This window comes from Rhinolophus sinicus, linkage group LG13 (genome assembly GCF_036562045.2).
Source record: "Rhinolophus sinicus isolate RSC01 linkage group LG13, ASM3656204v1, whole genome shotgun sequence".
Classification (NCBI taxonomy): Eukaryota; Metazoa; Chordata; class Mammalia; order Chiroptera; family Rhinolophidae; genus Rhinolophus; species Rhinolophus sinicus.
Genome location: NC_133762.1, coordinates 32,287,142 through 32,310,222, shown reverse-complemented (window position 1 = coordinate 32,310,222; position 23,081 = coordinate 32,287,142). Strand labels below are relative to the sequence as shown.

At 50.4% G+C, this 23,081-nt stretch overlaps 1 long non-coding RNA gene across 4 annotated transcripts in view; it reads right to left on the bottom strand.

Annotated features, from left to right (window-relative positions):
- LOC109456678 (uncharacterized) overlaps positions 1-14,518 on the bottom strand; it is a 127,204-nt gene extending 112,686 nt beyond the window's left edge. For 3 of the 4 annotated variants that reach the window (XR_012491314.1, XR_002138905.2, XR_012491313.1), the window contains exons 1-3: positions 14,409-14,518; positions 11,393-11,456; positions 9,884-9,979 (exon numbers count right to left, since the gene is read on the bottom strand). This is a non-coding gene — a long non-coding RNA (uncharacterized LOC109456678). Of the gene's footprint in view, positions 1-6,099; positions 6,472-9,883; positions 9,980-11,392; positions 11,457-14,408 lie in introns of those variants that run through there. The other variant, XR_012491315.1, reaches the window with a different exon arrangement.
- Between the last annotated feature and the right edge of the window lie 8,563 nt (positions 14,519-23,081).

The window sequence follows — 23,081 nt, the reverse complement described above, 5'->3', positions numbered from 1 at the left end:
CTAACATTCCCTCTATTTATGCATTATCTCCATTTATCTTCCAAATGCCTCCATCTATCTATCAACCCCTCCATCCATCTGCAAGCTTCTCCACACATTTGCCAACCCCTCCCGCTTTCTCCAGCTCCCCACCTACTAGCCCCTCTATCCCTCTCCAAACCCTCCATTCATCCACCAAAATCTCCAACCCTTCTGTACATTTATTACCCACCCCTATCGATCCCTATACCCACACAACAACTCTTCCATTCATGGGTCAGCCCTCCTTCCATCTATATATACAATTTCTGTCCAATCCACCAATACGACCCCCAATCACTATCCCATCCACCCATCCATCCAGCAACGCTTCCATTCATGTGTCATCCTCTTCCTACAAGACTTACCACTTCACCTACCAAGCCGTCAACACTTCAACTACCATTCGGTGCACCCACTGACTTCACCTGACCCAGAACCCAGGGTAGTTCAGTGGAAAGAAACTGGATTTGTAGACCCTATAGACCTGGGATAAAATTTTAGTTTGGCACACACTGACACTGCAGTTCAGTCCAGTGCATTTCCTGCCTCGTCACAGCCTTGGGAGGATCCTTAAGGCCATTACAAAAGCTGGGCAGAACAGAAAAGGGAGTGGGAGAAAGGTCCTCTGACCTCTGCTAAGGATGCTGGTAAAGTTAATTACAGCTATCTCCTTACCTCACGGCTAACTGGACAGGAGAGAGGAAGCCTCGCCCCGCTGATTGTGCCCTGGCCTGTTCTGCCTGCCCTGATGGGGTACATCCAGGCCACAGGCCCCTCCCCGCCTGAGCCCTGAACTAGCTCCAAAACCATGCAGATGGCCCCCAGCACCACAGTGCCTCACCTGATCCTTTAGGGTCCCATCCACTCTCTTAAATACAAGCAAATCTCTTGACACCTTATGTAGATGCTAGTGTAGATGCAGGCCAGATAGATCACAGGGAACAGCGAGGGGAAAGTTACCTGACATCTAGATGGAAGCTGTGGAATCGGTAAGCTCTCTGTTTGTATCCTTCTGGTCGTACTTCCTAGCTCTGTGACCTTCCCAGGCCACTTAACCTTTCTGAGCCACAGTCTCTTGATTTGTGAAATGAGGATCAAAAAGTTCCTACCTAGGGCCTGGGTGTGTGATTAAAGATATGCACACGTTGGCATAGGGCCTGACACACACTGGGCCCCCTCAAAGGTCAAGGTGACTTCCCCTCACTTGACTGGTCCTGGGGGCTGAGGCCTGGGTTTCTGGGGACAAAAGGAAACACAGGACATGTTTCCATCCCCGGGCCAGGCTGCCTGCCTGGGCCACAGAGCTAGGCCTTCTCCCTAGAGTTCCCTGTATCAACATTTCCACTGAAAAACCTGCTTTCAGGGAACATTAAATGCCTGAAAATTTTTACTGTGGGGTGACACATAGCCAGAGGCAGAAACAAATTTCTTTTGCGAATCCCAAGCCCCCCTTTCGGCATATGTTACAGTCCCTCACCGCCCCCACCCCACCCCCCAAATAAAAAACATGAGCTGATAGGACAGTGTGTGAGTTTGTGACTTGGGTTTCCAAAGTGGAATTCGGCAAATGATCAGTCTAATTGCTTTTGATATCTAGAAAAGCTAATTAAGGTAATAATACTTGGCACTTGTATAATAATAATAAAAATAATGACTCTTTATATGTGAGGAGCGTCTTTCATCAACGGATCACAAAGCCTTTACAAACATTAATTAATCCTTACAACTCACCTGTGAGGTGGGTGTAATTAGTCCCATTTTACAGCTGGATGAATTGAGGCATGGATGGGGTAAGCGATGTGGCAGAGATCACACGTTGCATCTACTGCCAAGACAGGGATGGCTCCACAGATGCCGGAAGCCGCATTCAGGTCTCCCCAAACTTTCTGGTAAGATCCTTCCACCTGCCTTTGGGCTGTCTTGGGGAGCTCCCCCCAACTCCAGAGCCAAAGCTCCATCTTGACCAACCACACAGAAAAGCAGAATGCCAGAACCGGCTCTGGCTGGGTGGCCTTAATTTCCTTCCCCAAAAGCCAAGAGAATTGGGCTCCATGTTGTCTCCCAGCTCCAGCGTCCAGGCCCATGGCTTGTCATCCCGTTTCTGGCTTCATTGGCAGGTTTCCTGGGCCTTGAAACCACCAATAAAGACCCAGGTTCAGCCAACATCCCTCAGCAGTTGCGTTGCCAGATTTAACAAATAAAAAATACAAGCTGCTCAGTTATAATAGATTGGAATTAAAGAAAACCAACAAATCGTGTGTTAGTATAAGTACATCCCATGCAATATTTGGGGCATGCTTATACTAGACATGACATGGTATATATCTGAAATTCAGATTTAACTGAGCACCCTGTATTTTGTCTGGCAGCCCTGCTTATTAGCCACTCTGTGCCAGGCACACGCTAGATGTGCGAACATTCCTGACCTCATGTAATCCTTAGCCTGGCACTGGGAGGCAGTCACTTCTCTCCCAGCATTGGCCCTAAAACTAATCAGAGAAGGGAAGTGGGCTGCCCAGGGTCTCACATTCCTCATCTGCCTAGACCTCCCTGGGGCCTCCTCTGCTCACACCCCAGAAATTCCCCAATGCCCAGAAAACAAAGTCCAAACCCCTCGATGGGATTCCTTCCAAGCCCCACAAGTCTGGCTCTGAAAACCTCTCTAGCTTCCTGTCGGCCCTAGTGGCCCCTATCACGTGCACATCTGGCTCAGTGTAACTAGCTCCCACATTCCCTAGTGTGTGTGTATGAGTGTGTATGTGTAACTGTTATCTGCACTCCAGCCACTGCAAACACCTCCCGTCACCAGCTCACCCTGTGCTACACCTTGGCCCCCAGCCTCGGCACATGCTATCCCCTCTATCTGAAATTCCAACAACCTTACCTTGAAAAATCGATCAAGCCATTTATTCATTTAACTATCAATATTTGTTAAGCACTTACTATAGTAGGCCAAGTTATAATCTTTACCTTCATGAAATTCACAATCTACTACAGAGGTCAGCAAACTTTTTCTATAAAGGGTCAGGCGGTAAATATTTGAGGCTATGGGGGCCCCGGGGTCTATGTCACAACTACTGACCTCTGCCATTGTAGCATAAAAGCAGCCACAGAAAACACATAAATGGCTAGGCGTGGCTGTGTTCCAATAAAACTTTATTTACAAAAACAGGCAGCAGGCCACATTTGGTCCAGTCCTAGAAACAGGTGTTGGATAAATAACACACAGATGCCTGATAACTGAGAATAACAAACTTTCTTAAAGGCCATGGAGGCAGAGATTCTGCTCAGAGTCTGGGACCCTGCATAAGCCTCCTCCACTCTGAGGCCTTATGCCAGGGGTTCTTCCTTTCTGCTCCCACAGTCCCTGGGTTTAAAGACACATCTACCATGTTTCCCCAAAAATAAGACCTAACCGGAAAATAAGCTCTAGCATGATTTTTCAGGATGACATCCCCTGAACATAAGCCCTAATGTGTCTTTTGGAGCAAAACTTAATATAAGAGCAGGTCTTATTTTGGGGGGGAAACACGGTATGGTCATTCAAAGCAGGGGCCCCTTTCCAACCCAGGATACTGTTGATGCTTCACATAATGCTGCCTGAGCGCCCCCTGCCCCCCGTTGCAGCCACCCCGGTGGGCCCAGTGTGGCCACAGGCCTACCCCTTCCCTAGCGGAGGGGACGCTGTGCTCACCCCTCAGCCCTAAAGAGATCCTATTGCTCCTCCTTCCAACTGCCCGTCTCTGATTAATAGCCCCACATGAGTGTGACTGGGAATCTTATTTAATAGAGTGTGCCTGTACTCAGGTATTTGAGGGAAAAGTATCACATTTATTGGCAAGGAGGACACACGCAACCCTCTCCAGAGGCCTCAGGGCCGTATGAAGGGCCGGATGTTTGCAGCATCATGGCTTTTTATCCCCTCCCTCAGTTGCTTCATCCTGCTGGGCTCCAGGATGGTTTATCAGGACATGTACACGCCCCCACCCACCCACTCCACACACACACACACACACACACTGAAATCTTGTCCTCTGTGCATTCATACACACACATTCAGCACACACAGGTTCACACACACCATAGGCAGATGTATGTGTAAAAACGCACATACATGGATTCTTGCTTCACACATATGCCAAGAGCATTCACAGCTGGCGGACAAATCCAGGCCCAGACACATACACATTAGACACAGACAAATCCTGAATTCTTACCTCATACGTACACTTGCACAAACACCTGTACATGTGTGTACTTGCACACATTACACAGGTGTGTGCATGCACACAGGCTATACATGTGTGTGCCAAAGTATGCATGTGTGTGTGCACATGTATACATCACGGCATGTGTGTGCATGGACTCACACATTAGACTTGCATATACTGTGAAATCCAGCCCCACCATGTGTCTTGCAGGAGGAACTGGCCAGGAAAATCACAGCTTTGGCTTCTCTGGGCTGCCAGCTCTGTCTGGGTTCCTGCTGCCAATCTCAGCTCTGAGGCGGCCACAGGAAGTTCCCATTTCCCTGGCTGCCAAATTCCAGTCACCTCTGACCCCCAGAGAGACAGAAACTGCTCCGGCTTCCTGAGAGCCGCCAAGCACTATGGACCCACCTCAGCAGCCGGTGTGTGGCATGAGCAGATAAAGCGGGGCTCAGTATCCACACCACTGCAGTCATGGCGGCTTCCTTGGCCTCCCCTGGGGGTCAGGGCCTGGCACATTGGGGCCTCCAGGGAAGGACATTGGGCTGAGCCCAAGGTCGGACTGTCCCTGTTATCTGAAGGACGCTGACAACTTTCCTGCCCTGCTTCCCAACACATCTAACAGTCTTGAGGAACTCACCACCCCAGTAACATGCATGCCTCATGCAGCCAATGCCCGCGGCTCCTTTAACTCTCACTGAGCCATCCAGCTCCAGCCTCTGCCGCCTGCCTGGTGGGGAGCTGGTGGCACAGATGGCAATGACAGCAGCAATGATTAAGAAGCTGGTGAACCAGCTCCCAGCCTCTCTATTAAACTGGTCAGCAGGATTTGGAGCCCCTGTAATGTCCTCACATTAAACAATCCATTCATTCCTGCATTCATTCATTCATTCATTTATCCAGGACATATGTACTGAGGCTGTGCCTGTTGCTGGGGATTCAGTGGTGAATAGACGAGAGTCACTGGTCTTACTGTGGGGATGAAAACCTGGGCACCAAGGAAACCCACTAACATGGCCCGCTGCAGTCAGGAAGGCTTCACAGAGGAAGTGAAGTTGGACTTGCGTTTAGAAGGCCAAAGAGGAATGCAAGTGGAAGAGCAGGCCAGACAAAGCCAACAAGTACAAAGGGCCAAAGAGGCTGAGCCTGGTGCATAATGGGTATTCTAGAAATGTCTATTGGCTGAATGAATGAATGAATGAATGAATGAATGAGTGAGTGAATAGCCCTAGAGGCTTTCAAGTAGGGAAGTGACATTGACTCCTATTGATCAGTAATACTTCCCACCGTTGATGGGGACCCCCAGGACTCCACTTCTCGTTGAGGGCTTCTTTGCCCAGGATGGATGGCTCATCTCCTAGGGGTTCCCTTGCCCCATGGACTTCCTGGTGTCCCATGCCCACCAACCATCTATGTATAGAAACAAACACACCGCACAGACAACCACTGGCCACAATGCATGTGTGCACACGGGTACTCGTGCACACGTGACACAACCACAGGTGTACAGCCACGTGCCGTCCATGTCCACATGTCTAAGAGTGAGGACAGCAGCGCACACTTTTATCACATTTCCCCGTGTGTGAGGTGTCCAGTCACTGTTCTACCTTCTCTGCAATTATTAACTAGTCTATTCAGCCCCCTACGGGAGGAACTCCATTTTTATAGATAACAAAACTAAGGCACGGACAGGTGAGTCATTTGTCCAAAGTGATATAGTTAGTAAGTGGCAGGGCTGGGCTATGAACCAAACCATCTGATCGCAGGGTCCATGCTCCAGATCACCAGAGTAAAGCCGTTCCAACCTCCCTCCCTCCCTCCCTCCCCCGTCCTTCAACACTCCACCCAGCCACGCACACTGTAATCCACCCACACTAAACCCTTTGGGGTCCCCACACATAAAATTCCCTGCCACACTCATCTTGTTGGCACATTCCCTCCTGTCTTTTTCCATGGTCCCTACCTCCTTAATGAGATCTGTTTTTACCATTTACTTAACGAACTTTTGGTAAGCATGGATTACTCTTTGTGCTACGCGTTTCACGTGCATTCTATTATTCAAGTCTCACTGCAATCTTATGATGGGTCTGTTATTATTCGCCTCATGTCGCAGATGGGTAGGAGACACAGAGTGGCAGAGCTTGGAATAGACCCAAACGATCGCAAGTCATGAGCCTCAGCTCTTCATCTCCTCTTGGACTGTGTCCTCCTCAGTTTTGGCTTCTGTAACTGAGAGGAAAGTCTGAGGAAGAGGAGGAGGGGGTAAAGATGGGAAGAAGGAAGAGGAAGCGGAGAAGCAAGAAAACAAAATGTAAGATTATTGGCCATGATGAATCCTGAGTGTGGGCAGAGAGGGTAGCGTGACCTCGCAAACTTTCTACCCACAGTTTATTGTGAGTAACGTGGAAATATTTGGAAATTTGGAAAAGTTGAAAGAATTGTGTCATGAACACCCATAAACACACCACCTAAATTTGGCACTTAGCATTTCACTATACTTGCTTTATTGCCCATCTATCCATCTCTCCAGCTAACAATCCACTTAAAATGGCCACCACTTGGCAGATTTTTGAAATCTGAACAGGTGGTCAAGGCTAAGCTCCCTCGGGAAAAACCACTGAGGGTGACCCAGGTTATGGGGTTTTTATTGGAGCCAAAGATCTCGTGCAGAGTTCACATGTACACACCCAGGCATGCATGTGTACAGGAGTGCATACACACACGCTCACATGTGTACACACACGCACACAAGGCAACAAGGACACAGAGGATAAAGGAAGCCCTGGGATTTAGAAAAGGTCCAGGATCCCCCGAGTTGGACTGTCAGCCAGTTCCTTCCCATCCTCCAGCCCCACAGGGGACCGCCAGGCCCTCATGGCCCCCTCAGACCACTAAGAGCCCTGGGGCTCAGGGCCAGGCTGGGGGGTGGGGTGTTTCCCTAATTGTCCTGCTTGTCCCTCACCCAGCAGAGGAAACAGCCGCTGGCTTCAGCCTCCAGATGACAGGAAACGCCATGGAGGGCTACTTGGGCAGTAATTACTACTTTGAGAAAGGAGGAAAAAAAGCTGAGGGGGAAACGGTTCCAACTCAAATAATCTGCTCATTGGGGGGATGGGAGGCTGTTTCAAGGAAAAGCCATTTTGAAAAGGCTTCAATCAATCTGACAAGCAATTATCTGCTTAGCTGCTTGTACAAATGCCTCCCCCCCACACCCTGAGGACTGGTGCCCCTCCCAGGAAAATAAGAGCCCCAGACTGATGCTCAGCCCCCCAACCTCTGGGGCAGAAGAGATTGAGATCCTGCCTGGGAAACCTCAGGCTCTGGGGGAAGCCAGTGGTGAGGAGGGAGTGACTGCCTGATTCTTTCCCTCCATCTTTCACACCCAACGTGTACATATACACACATACACACACACACACAGACACGCTCTACACAGTATGACTACATGCCCTGCCCCGCATATTGTGGAACAAGCCTATTTCAAATAATCCCTGTTTACCCAGGGAACCATAAGCATTCTCACATTTCATTAATTCATTCAACAAACATTTTCTTGAAAGAAAATTTACCAGGACATCGAATGAGAAGTATGGGAGACACCCATGACCTTCTGACTACAGCTGGGGGAGAAAGTCATTGTCACCTGCTTCATGGCTCCTAACCCGGGTTGGGGAAGCAGCACAGAAGACTGGCTGTAACTGGGCAGGAGGGCTCATTTCAGACCAAAGTGTAAAAAGCAGACACCAGGCCACCCTCTAGAGTCCTGGGAGGCCAGGCGGAGGGGTCCCTTTTCTCTTCTGCCTGCCCCAGCCCCAGCCCTCATCCTCTAGCAGCCCCCTCTTCCAGGCCATGGCCCTAACACTTGCTCAGAGAATCCTGGAATTTATCTCTGGTACAAGCCATGGGAGACAGAGAGCAAAGGGCTTTGGCCACTGTCCTCCCGGGGGAGGGGGGTGCGGTTCTGAGTGGGGGCCAAGAATGAGCCCCTAGCAGCACTGAGTGGGGCCTGACTGGCTAGGTTCCATCCCAGCGGCCCTATACACCTCTCCACCCAGTCTCTCTCTCTCTCTCTCTCTCTCTCTCTCTCTCTCTCTCTCTCTCTCTCTCTCTCACAATATGCTGGGCCTTGTACAAAAGCACATGTATGCAGGCTCTCTGTTAACCTCCCCGGCTACATGTGAGGTATGAACGCTGTTACTCGTCAGAACATGTACAGGTAAGGACAGAGAGTTTGGACAGGGGAAGTGACTTGCCTGTAGTCACACAGTTACAAAGGGTTGGAATTTAAACCCAAGTCTTGCTAACTCTAATGTCCCCACTGTTCACCACTTTGAGATATCAACAGCCTAAAAGAGATACTCGTTTAACACAGAGCAAATGCTTAATAAATGTTCTCACTTCTACCATTGTCTGCCTTAGACCCCAAAGAAGGTTTGCATCAGCAAAGCTGAGTGCCCTAGTGGGGAAGCCAGACAAGACATATGTGGAAAATGGTGCCTCGCATTTTGCACTTGGACCTTGGGTACGGATGGAGAATGAATTCCTATGTCCAACCAGGTGGGCCCCGCACACAGAGCTTAGAACAAAATGAATAATTCCAGCTCAAACATCTTGGGCCAGAGTCTGCTGCTAGACACTCAGGCTCTGCCCAGAGCCTGGCCGAGAGGCAGACACTGACCCTGGCAGGTGCTGTGTGACTCTGCAGCCCAGGGAGGTGGAATCCTTCTTCCTTCCAGTGTCTGCTGCCTGGAAAGGGACTAACCCCACCCCATCCAGACACATGGGCCCTTGCCCCACCCACCGCATTTACGACAGCTGCTCCCTACACTCTGGGACACACGGATACATTATCTCCCAAGGCCATCAGCAGGGAGAGGACTGCACGTGTAGACAGAGCAAAATGATCCTGCTCACTGAGCACAGGAGGGAGGTGGCTGTTTGCTCTCCCAGGACATTTCATTTTGCCTTTGGTGTTTGGCAAGACATATCTGATGCATTGGCAGACAAGCATGTTGCCTGCTCACTGTGTCCCCACGAGGACACACCCTCGTATTTTATGATCAGAACACCTCAAGTACAAGATTTGCCCCCAGTTAAACCCAACCCCCATTTCCCCACTTCAGGGCACGAAAGCAGAAACTTCCCACTTGCCACAGAGCTGGGGCAGACATCCAATCGTCTGTCCATCCATTTATCCATCCATTTCATCAGCATTTACTGACGTCTACCCGTGCTAGCCCCGTGCTAAGCTCCAGAGATGCAGGGACAAATAAGACTCTGTTCCTTCCCTTCAGTACTCAAGGTCCAGAGGTGGAAATGAGGAAGGTGATGCCATGAGGAGGTGCAGCCTAGCACAGGGAACTTTGGTGACACACAGAACTCTGTCCCTTCCTAGCAATGTGACCTTAGCAAGTTATTATCCTCAGGTAGCCTCAGTCTCCTCCATGGAGGGGGGTAATGCGGTACCTACCTCCTCTTGTTTTCAGGGCAAACACTGTGCCTGGCATATTGTGACAGCTGGTGTCATTCATTGTTGCCCTCTGTGAAATGGGTATAATAATACCCAGTCTGTCTGCCTTCACAATGTGGTCAATACAAAATGAGATAGTGTGTGGGGAGAGTGTTTCGTACATGGGGAAGTGTTTATCACTCACTCATGCAGCAAATGTTCCTTGAGCATCTGTGATGTGCCCAGGTGGGTGTTGGGATGGGTGAGACTGGCATGAATATCTGGCAGATTCCGGCAGCATCTGGAAAGGAGAATCAACCTGTGAGCAGACAATCGGGGGTCTGGAGTAATAAGAATAGCAATAAAAGTTCCTACAAAGCAGGGCAAAGGGGGAGGTCGTTAGCTAACTGGAGAGGTCAAAGCAGGCTTCCTGGGGGGAGGGGAGCGAACTAGCATTGGCACCTCAAGGATGAATGGGCATCCAGGTTTATAAAGTCTGAGCAAGGAGCTTATTCTCTATTAGAGAATCAGTATGCCTTGGGTAACACAAAAGGGGTGACCCCAACAAGTTCTGCTCACTACCCATCAAGTGTACAAGAGCCCCGAGAACAAAACTGAGAAGACTGGAGACAACTGGACTGAAGGTCAGCCTTTGAATCAGGAGGAGGAGAGACCTTCCAAGGGTAGCCTTGTGCGCGTGAGCAGGGAGATGGAGCTGTGCACACTAAGGGGCCGTGAGGGCTCCCGCTGGGCACCAGGACGTGTGGCCTGCAGTCCTGGATGCCCTTCAGTCCATAGCCACATCTGTGGCAAGTCTCGGTGGGTGGAGCGAAGATTGGAACCTGGGTCTGGCTGTTCTCAGCTCTCAGATCCCCAGGGTGCTCTGTTCTGGGCTGGGTTACAAGGCTCTGACTCGGATGGCTAACCAAATCACCACGCGGCCCCGCCTCAAATCCTCCCTATTTGCATCTGTTCATGGACCTCTCCCCACCCCCTCCCTCTGAAGTTCTCCAAATCACTCCTTTTCTGCTCCCTGTAGACACCAGACTCCACCTAACCACCCCAAACAGCACCCTTCCTCCCCAGGCCCACAACCATCCTGTCACCTCCCCACATCCCCAAACCACTTACCACTGTCACTAGGACCTAGTGCAAGTCACAGGGGAAACCCTTGGCTGACATCCACCCCAGGAAGCCACATTAGCAACTTCATTAATCAGGGGCAGGTTTGCGCTTCTATTGTCTGATATAATCATGCGTTTATTTCAACTTTGGCGCAGCCCCAGTTTATTACAATTATTGCTGTCTGGCATGGGACACAATATGCTTACCTCCCACAAGCACGGAGGAACTGCATTCTTGTATGCGGTAGCAAAAGGCTCACCTCACTCAGTGCCACCAAAACATCAGATGATGTACAAAAGAGAATATAAATCTATTAATACATATAATACATATATATGTGTGTATATATATATATACACACACACATATATATATTTAAATCCACAAAGGAAAAAAGAGAATTAAATAGAAAAGGAATAACAGTTTATCTCCAAGCCAACAAAAATTATAAACAATAATATCTAATGCTAGTGAGGTTGCCCCGAAATCACTAAACAGGAAAACTTTGCTGGAGGCAAAGTAAATTAGAACAGCATTTATGGAAAGTAAATTGGAAAATATGTATCACAAACCACAAAAACGTTCCTACCCTGAGACCCACGGATTCCGCTTCTGGGAATTTGTCCTAAGGAAATGAGACAAATAAAGACACTCTGTGGAAAAAGAAAAGTGTTCATTGGAGCATTATTTCAAATAAGGAAAAACTGAAAGTAAAATTCCACAACGCCCAGCATCAGTTTGATGAAATGATAGGTAGCCATTAATAGAATAATCTGCGAGACCGGGGCAGCAGGGAAAGATGCCCTTAAACTGTACCCGTAAGTGGGAAGCGGCATTCCCATTTCAGGCTTGTTATCAAGCCCAGTATGTACACACACACTGCGGATTAACATAAAAGTAAGGGGCTTGCAATGCTAGCCTGGTAGCCTTATGGGAAGGGTTCTCCCCTTGTTTTCTAAATTTTCAGTTGGGTTGTATATTGGTTTTATAGTTTCTTTTAACTGGAGCTTACAAATGATCAGGCTTCACAAAAGAACCACAAACAGCCCTTAATGAGACGGCACGGCTTTCACAAGACCCTCGGCCTGTCTGGGCCTTATTTCCATCTTCCTTAAGATCATCTGCTCCATAAACATCGTGTGGGAGGTAGACAGACCTGGGAAGGCTTGTTAGTCTTTCAATCAAATGCTGTGAGGAAGAATAGTATTGTCCCCATTTTACAGATGGAACAACTGAGATTCAGATGGGATGGAGACTTGACCAGAACAATACGGTTGGTAAGAAGAGAAGCCAGGGGTTCAAATCCAGGTCCCTCTCACAGACTCTGTTTTATTGTTGTCATGCTTCTCAGGCCATGTTGATTATTTTTCTCAAATGGATATATTTCAAAAGAAGCTGATTCATTAAAAGCAAATGGAAGTTGCGAGTTGAAGGGAACTCAAGGCGGCCCATTCAGTCTGTCCTGGAGGCCTTGGAAGGGACTGGTTGGCTTTGCTTGAAAGATGACTGATGGCCATTGGCTGCAAAGTCCATTGGGTGCAAGCATTCCAATGTACCTCCACAACCACAGAGACAGGCCCCAAAGGAGAAAAAAGGGCTGTCCACCCCCCCCACCCCGTTGCTTCCTGGTGATGTCATGTCCCCACCCGGAATGCCTGTAAAAGCTGCCTGCTCTGAGGTGACTTTATGGGGGCCTTGGTGTCTGCACCCTCCCTCCCCAGCAGCCAGGCTGGCGTTACAGCTCCTGTTGGCCAGCAGCACCCCACCCGCCCCCTGCACATGCCCAGCCTCCCTGCCCTGGGCCTCTGGCAGCCTATAATTACCGCAATGCATGGCTTTATGGGCTCGGGGAGACGGGGGACCAGGCAGTAAGAGGACTCCTTGAAAAGAACAGGGGAATCTTCTTCCCTGAAAGGCTTCTTCCTCCTGCCCCCCTGAGGGGCTTGGAGAGCAGACCCAGGCAGTGATGGGTATGAGGGTGCCTGGCTTCTACAGACACCCTCCCAGCTCCCAGGCCTTCCAACCAGCCCCATCAACATGTATCCGTGCCCCTGCCAACAATCCTTCAGCTGCTCCCCGGTGCTCTTAGAACAAAATACAAATTGCTTCCTGTGGCCTCCAAGTCTGAGTGAGCTAGGGTCTGCCTCAAATCCCAAAACTCCCCTTCCCCACTCCACAGGCACAGGACTACAAACACCTCTCCACTGTTCCCCCACACACCACACCTTCACTTGCCTCTGAGCCTCCGCAAACGCTAGTCCCTATGTCTGGAACACCTATCCTCTCTCTCTCTCTCTCTCTCTCTCTCTGCTCACTCCCCTGTATCTGGCTACCTTCCACTCACCCCTGAGGTCTCATTTTAGATTTCTCTTCCTCTGGGGATCTTTTCTGGACATCTGTCCTAGCTGGGCGAGGTGCCCCTTTTCTGGGCTCACAGAGTCCCCCAAGTTTGTCCCATGTCTTAGTCATCAGGGTCCCCCCAGAACCAGATGCTACAACATAGATTCAGGTGCAGGTAGTTCCTCTGAGAGGCGATACCAGCATCCGCTGGCAGAGAAGGGGGAAGTGAGACAGGAAAAGGCAAGCAGCCAATAGAGGGTGTGTATCTGGCAAGTGACCACTGTGGGCAACTGGGGGTTAATTCTGCTGGAGCACTGGGCTTTATGCAGAACACACCACCCACCCCACTGAGTTATCTCAGCCTAGGAAAGGAGCTAGACTTTAATCCACCAGTCCCAGCAGTCATTGTTTGGGGGCTTTTCCTGACGGACATCCGTTATCTGGCCCGCCACAAGCACAGGCTCAGCGGGCTCAGGCCACCAGGGAAAGTTTCCAGGAAGTCAGGGGTGAGACTCGTAGGCTGAGATCCGAGGGGATAGAAGCCAGCACCGTGTCCGTCCATCTGATTCACCGGCTCACAGCCCCACCACCCTCCCTGAGCTTGCCTCTTTCCCACTCTCTCCACAGCACCACAGCTTCATGCAGACAGATATCACATGTGTTTTGTTTGTGGCTGTATTCCCCAGGCCCACCACGGTACTTGGCACATTTGGCGAATCAAAATTGTGTCCTATGTGGGGTGGGTTCCCAAGCCTGCCGGTGGTTCAGGGGTCCTATCAACAGTGACCTCAGTGTTCCAGCTGGGAAACGCAAAGATCCAGGAGGCAAAGCAACAGGAAGAAACCTGGTACACCTTTCATTATTGAAAGCTTTGGCCAGAGACTCCAAGGGTCAATCTTGCCCCCGTCAGATCCTAGTGAGCAGAGCTAGAGTTCAAGTCTCAGCTCTACCAAGTACTGTACGGCCTTGGGCAAGTTGCTTGCCCTCTCTGTGCTTCAGTTTCCTCGACTGTTAAAACTCAGAATGAAAATGGAGTTTGGAGGTGATTCTAGAGACCACTGAGTCTGGCTCATGGCAGATGCATAAGAAATGTGTGCAGAATCTAAATCTGAAAAGCCTGCATGTTCCTCTATGCCCCCAAACCTAAGAATTTGATAGGAAAATAAAAGGACTAAAGATGCTGCAAGCCTTGCTTTTCCTACCAGCCAGCCAGACCCTGATACAAATAGGGAACCTGAGGCCCAGACATAAGACGGGATACGCACCAGATGTTGCCTTGAGGTTGGGGTTGGGAGGAGAACCAAGGTATTTATGTGCTCTGTCTGCCTTTCCACTCCTGTGGAATGGGGTTAGGAGTCCTAAGTGACTGGCTGACCGTGTCCAGACCCAAGGCCAAACGCTGTTCACATGCACCGATGTTTGCTCAAAGGGTCAGGCCAATGGCCGTCTGATCACATGTTGGGCATTGGAGTGTGAAAGGCTGGTGGAAACACAGGAGTGGGGGTGGGATGGGGGGGGTAATTCTATAATCTGCCTTGCGTCACTGCCCTCAGAGATTCTAAGAAATTGGGTGAAAGTGTACCATGTCTTGGGCCTCGGCCACCTGGGGTCAGAGATCGGAACGCCCTGCCCAGGGCAACCCTGCACCCTCCCAGACCTAAGAAGCCAGGGGCTTTGGCACGTTTGCTTGTCCCTAGCATTGACCCACTCAGAGGTGGAGGATGGTTCTGGATCTGGAAGAGCCTGTGAGGTCAGTTCAGGCCAGATCTGACCGTGTGTGTGTGTGTGTGTGTGTGTGTGTGTGTGTGAAAGAGAACCACAGATACAGGCACAAAGAGCAGCTCAGCCACCCTCAGTACCATCCAACCAACATTTACCAGCCTCCTCTGTGCCCACAGGAATTGGAAGTACATGGGAACTGTCCTCTGCCTAAGGAGGAGCTCAGAGTACAGCGAGGAAAAGGGGGTCCAGGCAAAATCCAGGAGCGCCTGCCATGCATGGAGTGCCTTGCTGGGGCCTCTAATTCCATCTGCCCAACGACCTCCTGAAAGGGGGTATTACCCAGGTCACAGCTGAGGAAACTGAGGTTCAGGAAGGCTAATGGGCCTGCGTACAGGAAGTTCCATGGGAAGTAGGTACCCGTCTGCCTTTGCTCACCATGTAATTCCCAGTGATCAACACATGAGAGGCACATGCCCAGTAAATCTTTGTTGAATGAGTGAGTGAATGAATGAATGAATGAAGTGTCAGAGGCAAGATTAGAACCCAGGTCTGCCTGCCACAAATGCCAGGATGTCCCTTGATTTGCAGACATGCTCTACGAGAAGTCGGTGCAAAGGCTGCAGTGTCAGACTCTGCCAGAGGGACAGGAGTGGCACAAAGAGCAAGAACATTGGATTGAGGTTTCGATGTATAGATAAGAGTTTTCTAGGCTGATCATTCATTCCCCCAATTATTTCATCAGCACCTATGGTGTGCCTGTCACTCTTCTAGAAACTTGGAATCCATCAACGAAGGTGATAAGATTTCTGCCCTTGCGGGACTGATATTGAAGATGACCAGAGGGAGACGGCATCCCAGGCAGAGGGAATAGCACAGGTAGGGGCAAGGAGGTGTATCTTAGGGGTGCAGAATATGGGGGTTGTTGGGTGGGGTAGGTGTGAAGGAAGAGTTGGGAAGACAAGACTGGAGAAATAGGTCAAGGTCCAGAGGGTTCTGAGCTCCTGAGAGCAGACAGGAATGAGGGAAGGGTCTTATCGACTCATTGATCTAGAGCCTTTGACTGCATCCGTGGTTATTGTTTCACACTTAGTTTATGTGTTGTTCTCCTCATTTAAGCCATGGATGCCACCATGGAAAAGGTGGGGCTCCAGAAGTTTTTAGGGCCATTTCAGAGAAAAGAAGTTGTTTTTGCTCATTATTCATCTTTTCATAGTTTATGTTGATTTCAGTATTTCCACATTTAAAGCTGGAATCTTGATGTCAGGTACCCAGACTTCAGCACGGGTGGTTAAGTTGCTTATAAAATATGTGACATGTTTTAATTTCTTTAAATCAATCAATCAATCATTCGTGATGTCTTTGGCAGGGATAAGATAGAAAACAGGCTTTTATTGTATTAGGAAGCCGAGGTTGTCAACATTTCAAATGGGAGGTTGCCTGACCCATGTTTTTGCAGACGGTTGGGGGAAAGTTAAAGCAGAAGACTCCAGGGCTGCACTGGGATGTGGCTCCATGGAGGAGTCAGGCAGGGGGTCTCATGTCCACATGGGACCCACAGGGGCCTGGGGATATGGGTGGAACAAAGGTTGGGGCAGCTTCTTCCGCAGGGAGCCAAAAGTGACGAGATGACAACTGACTCCCTGGGTCCAGGTGGCACTGCCTGAACAGAACAGGAAGAGAATTCCAAAGGTGCAGTGGCAAGTAAGGAAGTGGAAGTGAAGGAAGGAAAAGGGGCTGAGGCAGGATCCATGAGGGTCTCCATAAGCCAGGAATGGAGAGTGGGTGTCATGCAGGGAGACCTGCGGGGTCTCTGCTCCCGCTCCCCACACAAGAACGCAGGATATGGTGAGGCCGAAAAGGAACACCCACAGAGACATAGGTAGGGGAGTCATACCACTATATTCTCTCTGGCGGCACTATACTCTCACTGGAGGCTGGATCCACACTGTCCGCAAACCGCCATCCACGCTTGCCAGCCCAGCCAACATCTTCTTGCTAGCCCCCATTCTTTCTCTCTTCTCTCTCCTCTGCTGGCGTAGCCACAGCAGTTATATTAGTGGCTAATTGGCTAACTGGCTACAGCTGACGGCCAATCAGCCACAGCTGACGGCCATCTACTACCCGAGCCAGCACTCCTCCACGTGAGGCCGAGAGCCTGTAAACTACTTTCTGGGGCTCTGTCCCCACAGTGGGGTGATGGGGAAACAGACATGGGCCATGTAGGAGCCAGGGTCCACAGAGCCTGAGAAGCAGGCAGGAGCCAAATTGTTAGGGTGCACAGCTCCCTGTCTGGTCCTCAACAGGTGCTCAGCAAACATCTATCAAGTGAATCGTCTTGAATACCAGGCTGATTGCCTTTATTTTTGATAGCTTTGATAGCTTTTTAATAGCTTTGATGGGTTGGATGCTTTTTATGGGCTCAGAGGTCATTTTGCTAAAAGCCTTTCATTCATTCATTATGTCATTTTACAGATGAGGAAACTGAGGCTCAGAGCGGCTAAGCAGCTTAGCTAGGGTCAAAGCTGGTTGTCGTGCGGGAGACCCTGCTCGCTGCGCCATTTGTCATGCAGGGAAGCCTGCGGGGTCTCAGCTCCCGCTCCCCACAAGAGAACACAGGATATGGTGAGGCCAAAAAGGAACACCCACGGAGCCATAGGTAGGGGAGTCATACCACTATATTCTCTCTGGCGGCACTATACTCTCACTGGAGACTGGATCCACACTGTCCGCAAACCGCCATCCACGCTTGCCAGCCCAGCCGCCATCTTCTTGCTAGCCCCCATTCTCTTCTCTCTTTCTGCTAGCGTAGCCACAGCAGTTATATTAGTGGCCAATGGCTCACTGGTTACACCTGACGGCCAACTAGCCACAGCTGATGGCCATGCAATCACAGTTGATGGTCATTTACTACCTGAGCCAGCACCTGTCTATGTGAGGCTGAGAGCCTGGAAACTACTTTCTGGGGCTCTGCCCCCACACTGGTAAATGAGAAGGAAGTGTAAAGACGGGGCTGCATCATCATTTTCATGGGACCCAGGAAATGTGCTTTAATGGACCACTTCCTCCATAAAAAAAAATTTTTTAATTATCATTTTTGACTGTTGGAATAAAGAAAAATATAATCCAAGCTGGATTATTGTCATGCAGGGTGTCATGCGGGGTGTCAGCTCCTGCTCCCCACATAAGAACGCAGGACATGGTGAGGCCAAAAAGGAACACCCACGGAGCCCTGGCTAGGGGAGTCATACCCTGTATTCTCGCTGGCGGCTGGGTTGGAGACACAGGAAGCAGGAGCCACACAATCCACAACCTGTCATCCGCTTCTCTGTCAACCAACCAACCAACGAACCCCCTAACATAGCCACAGCAGTTACAATAGTGGCTAATGGCTAACCGGTAACAGCTGATAGCCAACTAGTCACAGCTGATGGCCATCTATTACCTGAGCCAGCACCTTTCCACGTGAGGCCAAGAGCCTGGAAACTGCTCTCTGGGACTCTGTCCCCACCATTATATTCACTTTTTTTCTTTTGATTTTAAAGAAATTAAAACACTTCTATGGTCCCTAAAATATTCTGGGCTGCAGACAGGTGCCCAATGGGCCTGCTGGAGAGGTGGGCCTGGGTGAAGATGTTTCAGGGGTTTGAGCTCTGTGCCTAAGGAAGCCATCAGTCCCCTTTCAAACTAACCAGAGCCACTCTTTGAGGTACAGCCCTTGGAGCCACCCATGGCACATGCTAGACCCCTCCAGGAGGTCATCTGCCCCCCCATGATGGCACTCCTATTTGAGACATTTTCACCTCTTCAGCTGGACAATCAGAGGGAGAAAAGCCTCAGTTACCAGGAGACTCGGACTAGGACAATTTTGTGCGCACAGAGAAACAGCAGGAAAGTCCAGCCTGCCCCAAGCCCCAGCCCTGCCCTTCCCCCAGTCCTGCAGGTGGAGAGATGCTCTGGCTGCCCTCTGCCCTCTGCCCTTCGCCCTTGGCTTCCTGGAGCTATCTCCCTGGGAGGAGCTGGGGCCCCATAGGTGACCTTTGGCATCTCTGATCTCTGTCTTCTATCCGTCCCCTCACCCCCATCACTCAGGAGCTCATGGGCAAGGACAGTGGGCACTGGGGAGGGGAAGGGAGCTGTCCCCAGCCCAGTCTCCCAGAGCCTGGCCAGCCCACACTCACCCTGGACAGTGGGAGTCCCCACCTCAGCCTCCCACAGGCTCAGAGCCCCTCTTCTGGAAATCAAAACCACTCTTCCTGTGGCTTCCTGACAATCCCCCATAGCAGCCCCAGTTGGTTGTTAGCTTTCTGAAAGAAAACGTGAATAATTCTCTACTTGATTCTGTGCTAAACACTACACTTATTCAATGCCCATGACAACTCCACAAAGTAGGTACTATCCGTGCCCCATGATGGTGAGGGACTTGCTCAGGGTCACACGGCAGCGAGTGGCCAGGTTAGGAGTCAAACCTGCCTGGCTGGCTCCAGCTCAGATGTCACCTCCTCTGAGATGTCTTCCAGGAGTAACTGGTCCCTGCTCTGTCCCAAATTAAATTCTTCACTGCCTCCCTGTTCCCCATTCCCTAGCCTGATTCTCAAGGCTGTCCTCACCTGGCCTTTGCTAAACTTGGGTGATCCCCTCCCACTGCTCCCCCACATGGCATTCAGAGCCACAGCTGATTCTTCACACGCCCCCATCATGTCATTCTTCCGTGCCTCTGGGCACCCCATTTCCTCAGTCTGAAATACCCTTCCTGAAGGAGGAAGTGGGTTGAACATGAGGTTTTGACAGACCGACCTAGGTCTGAATCCCACTGCTGCTCCTGGGTCTAACTGTGTGACCTTGGGCACACGATCCCGTCTCTTGGAGCACTGATTTCCTCAACCCTAATATGGAAGCCGCAGGTCTACCTCATACTGTTTTCATGGGAATTCACTGAAAAAGGATATGGGGAGTGACAGGCACAGAGTGGGAATTCGGGGACATTCCCTCTCTGCTGGCCCCACCATCTCTACCACCTGCCCCCATCTGTTCATTTCAGGAACCTCAGCTCAAATGTCACCTCCTCTGAGATGCCTTCCAGGACTACCTCAGACAAGCAGGCAGAATGTTGCCCCCTGGGCTGTGAGCTCTGGGAGTGTCTAGAGGAGATCCTTGAGGCACAGCTCTGGCTGTGTTGTGATACTTTTGGAAAGAGGGAGGGAAGGGGAATGAAATGGGTCAGAAGAGGCAGTTGGGGCTGATGACTAGAACTGGACAATGGAGATTAATAATGGAAAATAACTTGAGCTTGTATTGTTTTGGTAATTAGACCCAAAGTGGCTGGAAGTAGGAAAAAGGGGGACTGCATTCAGCCAGATTAGCCAGTCCCCTGGCTGTGTAGATGGCCCCATCGTTTCTCAGGGTCCCCATCGAGTGGACCCCGTGCCCCACCTAGGTCCTCCTCATAAGGCACCTCAGACTCAGTTAGGGCCCCAACACACTCACTGGACTGAGGGGGAGCCTCAGGAGGAAGTCAGGCCACACCCCCACCTGGTGGGCTCCCCAAATTTGGGAGGAGAACCTCAAAGTGGTTTTCCCTCCTCATTCCCTATGCTGAGCCAGGGAATCAGATGTGGTCCTTCCCCTGGGACTTGGAGTGGGGGCTGAGGGGTGGAAAGCTGGGAAACCTGCAGGCTAAGCTAGGGGGGAACAAAGGCAGAACCCCACCCTCTCCTCCCCTCCCCAGTGCAGCTCCTTCCCAACACCATTCCTTTCCTGTGGCCTCCTCACACCCTCCTCCGCTCCGTCCCTCCCTCAGACCCCTCTTCTCCATCCCCAGCCCCAATCCCACTTCTCCCCACTGCTCCCTAACCCCCCTCCCCCCATTCCCACCTCCTGGGTCTCCATCCCTTTTCAGAGAGCCCCGGTAATAACAGCCTCCAAACCAGCCCAACAGGTTCCAGTGGACCCAGCCCTGCCCGAGAGGCAGGTAAGGCGGTGGAGCAGTGAACCCCCAGCTGCTGGCTGCCTGAAAACACCAATTATCTCTGCAGTCCGCTGGCCTGCCCAGCCAGCCCAGCAGGCCCTGGGGGGCAAGATGGTGGGGAGCAAGGGATGGTGCCCTGGTGAGGCCAGACCCTGCAGTCCAGGAACACACCAACCAAGGATGCCTCCTCTTCTGAGAGCTGATGGTCTGATGGATTCTGCCAAACCAGACACACGGATTCACGTTTAATTCTGCAATGAACCAATCATCTGGTTGAAAGGAATGAAGTTTCACAACAGGAGATGAGAAATTCAGGGGGATAAAAATTAGCAACTGTTTTCCTTCTGAATACCTTGTTTGAAGCTTTGATGTGAACCATCCCTGAAAATCCATTCTGGAACCAGGGTTTCCGGACTCCGCTTTCTCCACCTGGTCCTCTCACGCCCCTTGAGCAATGTGATTGGAGCTGAGGAAGGGAGGCTGGTGGGAGCAGTGAGAAGTGTGTGTGTAATTTTGATTGTGACTATAAAAGGATACGTATGTGAGCAAATCAATGTGAACCAGGTGGCCTGGGTTCAAATCCCAGCTCCACCTCTTCTTAGCTGTGTGTCCCCAGGGCAAGTTATATAACCTGTCTGTGTCTTGGTTTCCCCACCTGTGAAATGGGTGAACTTGCCTCTTGGGGTTGTCGAGAGGACTGAAGGAATTTATAAATGTAAAGCACTTAGCGGACTGCACATGGTGGGCGTGACTTAAGTGTTTCTTATCATTACTATCATGAATATCATTATCAATAGTATTAGTATTACTAGCATTATCATTACTATTATTGTTACTTAGAGCCATGCCAGGATCTGTAGCACTAAATCTGTTCCCCAGTAGCATTGGTTGTGTGTGTGTGTGTGTGTGTGTGTCCAAGGAAGGGCCCTGTGGATTGTGGATAAATAAATGGATCTTCCTGGATGAATGGCATTTCTATATTACAATTTTAATTACAGTTTTATAGATTGGACTTGCAACATGGGTCTCACTGGGCTAAAATCAAGGTGTCGGCAGGGGGCTCTAGGAAAGAAATCCGTTTCCGTGCCTTTTCTGGCTCTTAGAGGCTGCTGTGTTCCTTGGTTCCTGCCCTCTTCACCCATCTTCCAAGCCAGCGGTGCTGCATCCCGCTCACCCTGCTTCCTGACTCACATCCCCCTCTGCCCGCAGCCCAGACAGGAAAGGTCCTCCACCTTAAGAACCATTGTGATGACATTTACCCCACCAGCGTAATCCAGGATAATTTCCTCATCTCGAGGTCATTAACTCTAATCATATCTGCAAAGTCATTTTTGCCACAGTAAAATAACAGTCACAGGTTCCAGGGATTAGGATGCGGACATCTTAGGGAGGCCATTCTTCTGCCTCCCACAGATGGGAAAGGCCCTCCTTGGCTCTAAATGTGTACGATTGAGTCATATCAGTAAGCATCTATCTTCTGTGTCTCTCCTGGAGCTCTGAGTACTGGAAGAGGCTGGAAGTAGCCAGACTGGCAATGGACAAGGTATGTCTCCATGATCAAGAGCATCCCAGTTACGGGTCCCACGTCCCACCTGTGGCCAGGTATAGGTACTTTCTCTCAGCTCTTAAAGGACAGCGAGGTGTGGATCATTCTCTGCCCCTGACTCACTCTGTGTCTGGGTGGGAAACGCTCCCAGTCCAAGCCTCCAAGTTTGCTCATCTGCAAAGACAGGACCACACACAATGACACGTAAAGTTTCCATGACAGTGTTGGGCATACAGTAAGAGCTTAATCAGTGTTTCAACACACACACACACACACACACACACACACACACACACACACACTCTCCACAGCCTTGGGTCATAGAGGTCAGGTTCCATTTACAACAGCTCTTCGGGTGTGTGGCAGGGTGTGTGTGTGAGTGTGTGTGTAGGGAAGTAAGAATGTCTGTGAATGTGTGAGTGTGGAAATGAGTGTGTAAGAGAGCACTTCCTTCCCAGCATAGAGAACCGAGCCCCAGGCTCTTTCACACAGGCCCAGAGCTTCCCCCCAGCTTCCGCTGAAGACCAAAGCCAGTGCCCACAGACCCCACGGTTCTGGGAGCCTGACCACAGAGAACTGCCCCAAGCAGGCATTTCTTTCAAGTCTCCTGTCTTACACATTCTCTTCTGAAGGCTGTCCACTGCTGCTTTATTATAAAGGACAATGTTTCAAGCTGCAAACCTTTGAAACACTGTACAGCTGTTA